Below are 11,396 nucleotides of genomic sequence, written 5' to 3'. Positions count from 1 at the left end.
GATCTAGATTAGACTGACAACAAGATACTGCACGGGACATAGCAGAGTTGGTGAAGTTGAGTGGTGATGAGTTTGCCATTTGGATGAATAAAGCAAGTAAAAAGTGTGAAAGATAAAAATTCATTTCAATTCGCTAATCGGGCTAATATGAATCAGGTGAATTGAGTTCTGCTTTTGGAAACTGGGTTAAGAAGGGGTGCACTGGTCCTGGAGGTACTGCAATACCAGGTCAATGCGTGGAGTGGACAGAGCAAGCTCTTTTTCCATCTCCCTGTTCTAAAAATCCATTTAATATATGGTCCCCAGATAGGGGACGTATCAGATATTAAACTGATAAGAACAGATGAGATTTCATCCGCAATTTTCAGAATCAAGGTAGCCCCGAAGGCCAGCAGGCCACCACACAAAAGCGCAGTGCCTGGGTGATCGCCTCCCGAGCCCAGGAACCACCAGCCAAAAGGGGACGTAAGCACCAAAAGGCGCAACAATCCCCGAGGCCGGCGGTTGTGCAAGCCCGGGCCCCTCCCAGCCAAGACCAAGGCAAACCCAATGAAGGGACTACACTTGATCTTAGCCAAAAGGCCGAGAAGCGATAACCAGAATTGGTTTGGGCCTCGAGTGGCACCCTGGCCTATGCCGGACACATGTTAGGGAGAGAGAGTGAGAGGGAGACAAACCCACGCCTACAGAAGACATTTTGTCACCCAAGCCAACCCTTGAAAAGGCTGCTTTGCACAGCAAAAACACGAAGAATGGTGCGTTTTGCAGCCGCCGCCCACTGCAATGAATCTGAATAACTCCTCCTTTTGGGCACAAGCACCTCCCCTGCCCCTTGCAGTCTTTCCAATTCATGATACAAAAAGACGGACAGGACAGGTCGCCTGACTTTCCGTCACTGCCACCCTTTGCCATCCTTACCTGTAGAAAGCCCTTTCATCATCCCCAAACCCTAATCTTTTCCCTTCACTTCCCAGCCCCCAAACCCTGCCCTCTGAACCCTTCTCACCCCCCGCATTCCTTGTCCTGTCATCCCCCTACCACCCGGGAAAAAAACGGCTTGACCCCTCCTTCCACTAGCCCACCTCCCACCCAAAGAGAAACTTCTGCTGCGCAGCTAGCTTTCTAGGCAGCAGCGCTATTGTGAGGTCAGCGGGGGGCATTGTGACAAGCCGCCAGTGTTCCGTCTCTTCATGCTGTGCACTGTTCAAACGGAAAATACATCAACAGGCAGACTACAGAAAAGCGTACTAACAAAGGTTAGAGGGGGGCTTTCTCAGAGGGCTTTTTACAGTTTGTCTATTCCCAATTAGCCGGTTTAGTATACTTAATGAAAGTACTAATTCTTTCATAGGTCGCCCATTCTTAGTATTTGACGTTCCTTATATTGCGGTATCAGGCTTCGCAGTAGGTTGCAACACACCTGTGGTCACTGCAGCAGCTGACTCCACTTTGTCCAAAAGGGATCTATTCCATTCAATTGCACATGATCTAGATTAGACTGACAACAAGATACTGCACGGGACATAGCAGAGTTGGTGAAGTTGAGTGGTGATGAGTTTGCCATTTGGATGAATAAAGCAAGTAAAAAGTGTGAAAGATAAAAATTCATTTCAATTCGCTAATCGGGCTAATATGAATCAGGTGAATTGAGTTCTGCTTTTGGAAACTGGGTTAAGAAGGGGTGCACTGGTCCTGGAGGTACTGCAATACCAGGTCAATGCGTGGAGTGGACAGAGCAAGCTCTTTTTCCATCTCCCTGTTCTAAAAATCCATTTAATATATGGTCCCCAGATAGGGGACGTATCAGATATTAAACTGATAAGAACAGATGAGATTTCATCCGCAAATTTCAGAAAACGGTCATCGGCCACCACACAAAAGCGCAGTGCCGCAGGTGATCGCCTCCCGAGCCCAGGAACCACCAGCCATAAGGGGACGTAAGCACCAAAAGGCGCAACAATCCCCGAGGCCGGCGGTTGTGCAAGCCCGGGCCCCTCCCAGCCAAGACCAAGGCAAACCCAATGAAGGGACTACACTTGATCTTAGCCAAAAGGCCGAGAAGCGATAACCAGAAATGGTTTGGGCCTCGAGTGGCACCCTGGCCTATGCCGGACACATGTTAGGGAGAGAGAGTGAGAGGGAGACAAACCCACGCCTACAGAAGACATTTTGTCACCCAAGCCAACCCTTGAAAAGGCTGCTTTGCACAGCAAAAACACGAAGAATGGTGCGTTTTGCAGCCGCCGCCCACTGCAATGAATCTGAATAACTCCTCCTTTTGGGCACAAGCACCTCCCCTGCCCCTTGCAGTCTTTCCAATTCATGATACAAAAAGACGGACAGGACAGGTCGCCTGACTTTCCGTCACTGCCACCCTTTGCCATCCTTACCTGTAGAAAGCCCTTTCATCATCCCCAAACCCTAATCTTTTCCCTTCACTTCCCAGCCCCCAAACCCTGCCCTCTGAACCCTTCTCACCCCCCACATTCCTTGTCCTGTCATCCCCCTACCACCCGGGAAAAAAACGGCTTGACCCCTCCTTCCACTAGCCCACCTCCCACCCAAAGAGAAACTTCTGCTGCGCAGCTAGCTTTCTAGGCAGCAGCGCTATTGTGAGGTCAGCGGGGGGCATTGTGACAAGCCGCCAGTGTTCCGTCTCTTCATGCTGTGCACTGTTCAAACGGAAAATACATCAACAGGCAGACTACAGAAAAGCGTACTAACAAAGGTTAGAGGGGGGCTTTCTCAGAGGGCTTTTTACAGTTTGTCTATTCCCAATTAGCCGGTTTAGTATACTTAATGAAAGTACTAATTCTTTCATAGGTCGCCCATTCTTAGTATTTGACGTTCCTTATATTGCGGTATCAGGCTTCGCAGTAGGTTGCAACACACCTGTGGTCACTGCAGCAGCTGACTCCACTTTGTCCAAAAGGGATCTATTCCATTCAATTGCACATGATCTAGATTAGACTGACAACAAGATACTGCACGGGACATAGCAGAGTTGGTGAAGTTGAGTGGTGATGAGTTTGCCATTTGGATGAATAAAGCAAGTAAAAAGTGTGAAGATAAAAATTCATTTCAATTCGCTAATCGGGCTAATATGAATCAGGTGAATTGAGTTCTGCTTTTGGAAACTGGGTTAAGAAGGGGTGCACTGGTCCTGGAGGTACTGCAATACCAGGTCAATGCGTGGAGTGGACAGAGCAAGCTCTTTTTCCATCTCCCTGTTCTAAAAATCCATTTAATATATGGTCCCCAGATAGGGGACGTATCAGATATTAAACTGATAAGAACAGATGAGATTTCATCCGCAATTTTCAGAATCAAGGTAGCCCCGAAGGCCAGCAGGCCACCACACAAAAGCGCAGTGCCTGGGTGATCGCCTCCCGAGCCCAGGAACCACCAGCCACAAGGGGACGTAAGCACCAAAAGGCGCAACAATCCCCGAGGCCGGCGGTTGTGCAAGCCCGGGCCCCTCCCAGCCAAGACCAAGGCAAACCCAATGAAGGGACTACACTTGATCTTAGCCAAAAGGACGAGAAGCGATAACCAGAATTGGTTTGGGCCTCGAGTGGCACCCTGGCCTATGCCGGACACATGTTAGGGAGAGAGAGTGAGAGGGAGACAAACCCACGCCTACAGAAGACATTTTGTCACCCAAGCCAACCCTTGAAAAGGCTGCTTTGCACAGGAAAAACACGAAGAATGGTGCGTTTTGCAGCCGCCGCCCACTGCAATGAATCTGAATAACTCCTCCTTTTGGGCACAAGCACCTCCCCTGCCCCTTGCAGTCTTTCCAATTCATGATACAAAAAGACGGACAGGACAGGTCGCCTGACTTTCCGTCACTGCCACCCTTTGCCATCCTTACCTGTAGAAAGCCCTTTCATCATCCCCAAACCCTAATCTTTTCCCTTCACTTCCCAGCCCCCAAACCCTGCCCTCTGAACCCTTCTCACCCCCCACATTCCTTGTCCTGTCATCCCCCTACCACCCGGGAAAAAAACGGCTTGACCCCTCCTTCCACTAGCCCACCTCCCACCCAAAGAGAAACTTCTGCTGCGCAGCTAGCTTTCTAGGCAGCAGCGCTATTGTGAGGTCAGCGGGGGGCATTGTGACAAGCCGCCAGTGTTCCGTCTCTTCATGCTGTGCACTGTTCAAACGGAAAATACATCAACAGGCAGACTACAGAAAAGCGTACTAACAAAGGTTAGAGGGGGGCTTTCTCAGAGGGCTTTTTACAGTTTGTCTATTCCCAATTAGCCGGTTTAGTATACTTAATGAAAGTACTAATTCTTTCATAGGTCGCCCATTCTTAGTATTTGACGTTCCTTATATTGCGGTATCAGGCTTCGCAGTAGGTTGCAACACACCTGTGGTCACTGCAGCAGCTGACTCCACTTTGTCCAAAAGGGATCTATTCCATTCAATTGCACATGATCTAGATTAGACTGACAACAAGATACTGCACGGGACATAGCAGAGTTGGTGAAGTTGAGTGGTGAGGAGTTTGCCATTTGGATGAATAAAGCAAGTAAAAAGTGTGAAAGATAAAAATTCATTTCAATTCGCTAATCGGGCTAATATGAATCAGGTGAATTGAGTTCTGCTTTTGGAAACTGGGTTAAGAAGGGGTGCACTGGTCCTGGAGGTACTGCAATACCAGGTCAATGCGTGGAGTGGACAGAGCAAGCTCTTTTTCCATCTCCCTGTTCTAAAAATCCATTTAATATATGGTCCCCAGATAGGGGACGTATCAGATATTAAACTGATAAGAACAGATCACGTTTCAAACAAGCTTTATTAAACTCATTAGTCGTCACAAACAAAAAGTCACGCATTAAATACAAAACACGGTTACTTGTGCACATGAAACGCATCATAAAACCCCAAATCAGGTTTTTACAGGTACAGTAAAATATCACATAAAATCACATAAACATACATAAAACCAGCATTTTACTTAAAACATGACATAAAATACATTAAAAGCAATATAGTAAAAAGACATATAAAATCACAAATTAAATATGATTATAAATACATAAAAGTGTTCCATATCTGGAGACACCATGCCTTTTTTGCTTCTATTGTTCCCTGATTTTTGCAATCTCTCAAATAATACGTGTACATGGTACATAATGCAAGACCTATACAGTCTTTTACAGGGATGCAATCATGCTTGAACAGTAAAATATTTCTGGTTTTCCATAGGGCCTCTTTAAAACTGTTAATGATGAGCCATGCGATTTTTGCCTGGTACATGGTAGGACAATCAATCATACCGTATAACACCACATCACAATTTAGGGTACGCAACCCGCACAGCCATTTCAGGAGCGTGCCCACTGCCTGCCATACCTCTTGTGCGTAAGCACAATACCAGAACAGGTGGAACACCGTCTCCTCCTGTGCACACCTGTCTCTTGGACATCTGGCACTGGTCACAAGTCCCCTACGATGTTGGAAGGCCCTGGTGGGGAGACATTGGTGGACTATTTGCCAGGCCAGATCCTTTTGCATATTACTAAGAGCAGGGCATGAGACGTTGTTCCAAATTAATCGGCACCTAGACGGGGAAAAATTAGCCACATCCTCCATAATCTCATGACCCTTACAGGCGGCTGTCAACTTACGCTGATTGGACAAAACTCCCTTGTCCACATTTATCAGATCATATTCAGATATAATAGTCTCTAAGATCTTATATTGTTTCGGAGGGGATAAAAGGACAGGACGATTAGGTAAAATATCAACATGTAGTTTTTTAAAAACATACCCCGTGCTGTACCTTAAAAAACATGCAAAAGCCCCGTCATTTTTCAGACAATTAAAGCAGAATACAAAGAACTTGATTAATAAAAACAGTTTAAGATCAGGCAGCCCCTTACCTCCGTTACCCTTACTCTTGCTGACAATCACCCTCCTCAGCTTCTCCATTTTAGAGCCCCACAAGAAATAAAAAATGGGTTTGAGAAGCCTCTTCAGGTAGAGGGAGTTGGGGGGGGAACACCATTGCCGCAAACAGGATAATAGGGAATAAAACCATTTTTATCACAAGTATCTTCCCCTCCATGGACATTTTCCTTAGCTGCCAAAAAGAAATCTTTTTATTGATTTTATCTAATACTAAATCCCAATTTGTACATCCATCATTTCTTGCATCAAATTGTACACCCAAAATCTTAATACCATCAGTTTGGACTGGGATTTTAGGTGGCTCGGGCTCCCAGGGGCCAATAATCAAGCAGTCACACTTGTCAACATTCAGACGAAAGCCAGACCCTGCGCTGAATATCTCAGTGTTCAGGAGGGCCCTGTTCACAGCTGCAGAGCTTGCACAGTACACAGAGACATCATCCATATAGGCCAATGATTTTACCTGGTTTCCACCACCCCCTGGAATAGGGACCCCCCTGACCACCCTATCCTGCCGAAGGCGGCACAGAAGTGGTTCAATTGCGCATACAAACAACAGTGGGGACATGGGGCAGCCTTGTTTTACCCCAGACAGGAGGGCAACTTCCTTAGTGACAAAACCATTGACTAGTACCTGTGCATATGAATCCTTATATAGAAGCTTGATTTTGTCAATAAAAACTGTAGGGAAACCCATTCTTCTCAGAACATTAAAAAGATAAAAATGTGATACCCTGTCGAATGCCTTCATAAAATCAAGTGATAAAATAGCCATAGGTTGCTTACAGTCACTCTGATACCAGATCAGGTCCCGGATAAGATTCAGATGCTCCCAAATGGTTCTTCCAGGGATGCCGCAGACCTGATCTGGGTGGATGACATGTTTAATGACTTTTTTCATTCTACTTGCAATCACTTTAGCTAAAATTTTGTATTCTGTATTTAAAAGGGAGATAGGCCTCCAGTTTTCCAACCTGGACCTATCACCTTTCTTAAAAATTAAGGTAATCACACATTTTCTCCATGATGAGGGTAAAACATCAGTCTTAAAAACTTCACTAAAAACTGCTAAAAGATCATTCTTAATAAAATCCCAAAAACAAAGATAAAACTCCATGGGGAGACCGTCCGACCCCGGGGCTTTACCTTTTTTAAAGTCTTTCACAGCCTCCTCAATCTCCCCATGATTTATGTCCACTGAAATTAATTGTTGATCCTCTTTGCTTAAAAACTGGGATAAAACATTAAGATTATCTTTAAAAGCAGATTCATCAGTAGTTTTAAGACTAAAAAGAGTACTATAAAAATTAAAAGCTTCATCCAGCATGCCTTGAACAGAAGATTGTCCTTCTAATTCTTGGATAAAATGTTTCCTCTCCCCCACTTTTTTAAAAAAATATCTGGAACATGTCTCTCCTTCCTCTAGATATTTGACATGGGAATTAAACACTATCTCTTTTCCCTTTTGTTCCAAAAACCTCTGTATTTCTATTTTAAGCTTGGAAATGTCCTCATCTACACCAGGTACCCCCCATGCCTTTAGTTTATGGAGGGTTTCCAACCGAACATTAAAATCTTTACACCTACTTCTTTTTTCTCTGGCTTTCCGTTTCCCCACTTTAATAAAAAAATCCTTAATGCGCCATTTTACGCCCTCCCACCAGTTTAACATAGTTTGATTTGGGTGCTTTTTACTTCTCCAGATCTTATATTTTGCAATAAAGTCAGCCTTAGTTTTCTCGTCCTCTAATAAAGTCACATTCAACTTCCATGCACTCTTACCTATTTTTGGCTCTCCCTCGTGTTCCAACACCGCATGTAAGAGGGCGTGATCTGAAAAAATATTTTCAATCAATCCAGCAGCTTTTGGTACAAAGGTGTCTGTGGAGGAAAATAGGAAATCTATACGGGAATTCACAGAGCCACCCTTCCACGTATAACCCGGATCAGCTGAGTGAGTTTTTCTCCATACATCTTGCAAGTTAAAATCAGTTAACATATGTTTGACCTGACTAGAGGTTTTGTCAGGCCGTCTAGCCAGGTCGCCCCCCCCTCTCCCCTCTCCCAACATTAAACAGTTAAAATCCCCTCCCACCACCAAAGGAGAGGGACCTGTTAAAAACAAAGAAATGTCATTAAGAAGGGAGGCTCGCTCATTCTTATCTGGGGGGGCGTAAACATTTAAAAAACGACATAAAAACCCATTAAAAACAACATGAACTAATAATGCACGACCAGGTAAAATCTCAGTAACAGATAAAACATTAACATTTTTGTTTTTGAATAAAATACCCACGCCGGCGGCTTTGTTTGTGTTAGTCCCAGACCACACTGAGGGACCCATAGACCAGTCCTTTTTAAGGTCATCGTAGGTTAAATCGTGGCTTATACCACATTCCTGGAGAAAAAAAACTTCAAAGTTCAATGTCAATAGCCAGGCCAACAAAACCGCCCTTCTAATTGGGCTTTTCAGGCTTCTCACGTTGAGTGAGGCAACACGAATTGCAGCCATTTATTGGTTCGTTGTTTAGTCCGAAATCTCAAATTCTGACCCATCAGATTCCACACAAAGAGATGAGACCGTTTTTAGACTACACGTCTCATCAGAGTCCGAGACCTGATAGTTCGGGTCCATATTTGTGCCTGATGGACTGGGAACAGATTGTTCAATGAGGGTTTTACGCTTCTTACCCTCTGTTTCCAAGTCCTCACCAGCTCTTTTAGAACTGGCACTTAGGTCCATCTGGTCCGCCTCCAGTTGGACGCTTGGGACCTTTGGACCAACCTTCTCCATGGTTAAACTAACATCTGGGCGAACAACAAGGCCAGCATCATCCTGGACATCTGAGTAGACCTCACCGGAAACAGCTGTGGAAGCATCGGGGCGGGCATCACAGGGAACATCAATGTGGTCATCATGGTGAGCCTTTGGGTGGACATCTGGATGGACATCTGGATGGACATCTGGACGGACATCTGGACGGACATCTGGACGGACCTCCGGGTGGACCTCCGGGCGGACCTCCGGGCGGACATCCGGGCGGACATCCGGGCGGACATCTGGGTGGCGAACGCCACTTCCACCGGAATCCACCTGAGACACCGCTGACAAGTCAGGGGTCTCAGGAACCGCAGAACATTCCTGTTGCTTCTGCCCTCCCCCAGAACCGCTCTGAGGGGATCCCATCTCTCCACCAGGCGTAACCTGGACTTCTGCAAGAGAGGGTAATGATCCAACTGTGCTGGAAGTAGATGGAACATTTGACTGGTTTCCTGAAGGAAGAACTGCTGTACCAGTCTTTTTACGCCCTGCAGTCACATCTGCAAAACTCATCCCGGGAGTCCCCATTTTGGCCAAGCCGCCTTTGACTGGCACTCCTGCGGAACCAGCCGCAGGTGCCTGAGGACCTCCTTGTCGCCTTGTCCGCAACGGGCAATTAGTGAAAAGATGGGTACCTGAGCCACATCCACTGCAAGTTTTTTCACTCTGGCACTCATTGGAGGCGTGCCCCCACCTGCCGCAGTTGTGACACAGACTTCTCCGTTCATTTGTGCAATTGCTTTGCACATGACCAAGGCCGCCACATTTCCTACAATAGACTGGCTGTCCATTGTAAAACAAAGACCCATGGTTCCTACCCAGCACAACTGTGGATGGAGGATGCATTAGACCATCAATACTCCCCGAGTCGGGTCTGAACCGTACCAGGAACTTTCGCTTTCCGTTCCAGAACCCACTGTAGCCCATGACTCTCCCTGATGAACGCACCGAGGAGCAGTACCTGCTCAGGAAGAGCATGATGTCTTCCTCAGATACATGGGGGTTGTACATGTATACTACGAGTGGGACTTCGCCATCTCCATATAGGTACGTCACAGTCACTCCCTCCAACAGTCTACTGCACGTCTCTGCCTTAACTCGCTCCTGGAGTCTTCCACAGGCGGCCTTGGTCGTCAATGTGAGGATATAGATGGTTTGCCCCCTCTCCTGCAGGCAATATATATCCTCATTTCTCACGCCCAACAGGTTACGCATTACTTGGTTAACGAACTCAAGTGGATGCCCATAACCTACGTGGCCCTCGGGAACCTCGAACTTAACAGAGTTCGGTATCTGGCCGGAGCCAGTGGTAAAGCGCTGAATGCAAGGCATTTAGCAATTGGCAAAAGGCTTTCCGTCTCCACGGGCACGGCCTTTCGCCGGGGGATCACCTCTCGTTGCCCAAGGACTAATCCGGCTCCCCAATAGCAGCAGGGGGGTGAAGTCCCACCGTGAGGTGAAACGATCCCCCCAGGCCAAGGAGCCGGGTACCCTGGGCACCTTCCAGCCAAAACCAAACACAAAACAATTAAGCTCTGCATCTGATCTCAGCCAAAAGGCCGAGAAGCGATAACCAGAATTGGTTTGGGCCTCGAGTGGCACCCTGGCCTATGCCGGACACATGTTAGGGAGAGAGAGTGAGAGGGAGACAAACCCACGCCTACAGAAGACATTTTGTCACCCAAGCCAACCCTTGAAAAGGCTGCTTTGCACAGCAAAAACACGAAGAATGGTGCGTTTTGCAGCCGCCGCCCACTGCAATGAATCTGAATAACTCCTCCTTTTGGGCACAAGCACCTCCCCTGCCCCTTGCAGTCTTTCCAATTCATGATACAAAAAGACGGACAGGACAGGTCGCCTGACTTTCCGTCACTGCCACCCTTTGCCATCCTTACCTGTAGAAAGCCCTTTCATCATCCCCAAACCCTAATCTTTTCCCTTCACTTCCCAGCCCCCAAACCCTGCCCTCTGAACCCTTCTCACCCCCCGCATTCCTTGTCCTGTCATCCCCCTACCACCCGGGAAAAAAACGGCTTGACCCCTCCTTCCACTAGCCCACCTCCCACCCAAAGAGAAACTTCTGCTGCGCAGCTAGCTTTCTAGGCAGCAGCGCTATTGTGAGGTCAGCGGGGGGCATTGTGACAAGCCGCCAGTGTTCCGTCTCTTCATGCTGTGCACTGTTCAAACGGAAAATACATCAACAGGCAGACTACAGAAAAGCGTACTAACAAAGGTTAGAGGGGGGCTTTCTCAGAGGGCTTTTTACAGTTTGTCTATTCCCAATTAGCCGGTTTAGTATACTTAATGAAAGTACTAATTCTTTCATAGGTCGCCCATTCTTAGTATTTGACGTTCCTTATATTGCGGTATCAGGCTTCGCAGTAGGTTGCAACACACCTGTGGTCACTGCAGCAGCTGACTCCACTTTGTCCAAAAGGGATCTATTCCATTCAATTGCACATGATCTAGATTAGACTGACAACAAGATACTGCACGGGACATAGCAGAGTTGGTGAAGTTGAGTGGTGATGAGTTTGCCATTTGGATGAATAAAGCAAGTAAAAAGTGTGAAAGATAAAAATTCATTTCAATTCGCTAATCGGGCTAATATGAATCAGGTGAATTGAGTTCTGCTTTTGGAAACTGGGTTAAG

The 11,396-nt window shown here is 46.7% G+C and overlaps 4 non-coding genes across 4 annotated transcripts; all 4 read right to left on the bottom strand.

Moving 5' to 3' along the window:
* Positions 1-191: 191 nt before the first annotated feature.
* On the bottom strand, positions 192-375 carry LOC142260899 (U2 spliceosomal RNA). Its single transcript, XR_012728748.1, has one exon. It is a non-coding gene; the product is annotated as a U2 spliceosomal RNA (small nuclear RNA).
* Positions 376-1,676: 1,301 nt separating this feature from the next.
* On the bottom strand, positions 1,677-1,861 carry LOC142260884 (U2 spliceosomal RNA). The gene has a single exon (XR_012728736.1). It is a non-coding gene; the product is annotated as a U2 spliceosomal RNA (small nuclear RNA).
* A 1,286-nt stretch (positions 1,862-3,147) lies between these two features.
* On the bottom strand, positions 3,148-3,331 carry LOC142260900 (U2 spliceosomal RNA). Its single transcript, XR_012728749.1, has one exon. It is a non-coding gene; the product is annotated as a U2 spliceosomal RNA (small nuclear RNA).
* A 1,301-nt stretch (positions 3,332-4,632) lies between these two features.
* LOC142260904 (U2 spliceosomal RNA) lies at positions 4,633-4,823 on the bottom strand. Its single transcript, XR_012728753.1, has one exon. It is a non-coding gene; the product is annotated as a U2 spliceosomal RNA (small nuclear RNA).
* Positions 4,824-11,396: the final 6,573 nt, after the last annotated feature.

Source organism: Anomaloglossus baeobatrachus, unplaced genomic scaffold (genome assembly GCF_048569485.1).
Source record: "Anomaloglossus baeobatrachus isolate aAnoBae1 unplaced genomic scaffold, aAnoBae1.hap1 Scaffold_201, whole genome shotgun sequence".
NCBI classification, from domain to species: Eukaryota; Metazoa; Chordata; class Amphibia; order Anura; family Aromobatidae; genus Anomaloglossus; species Anomaloglossus baeobatrachus.
This window is presented reverse-complemented; position numbering and strand designations above follow the sequence as displayed.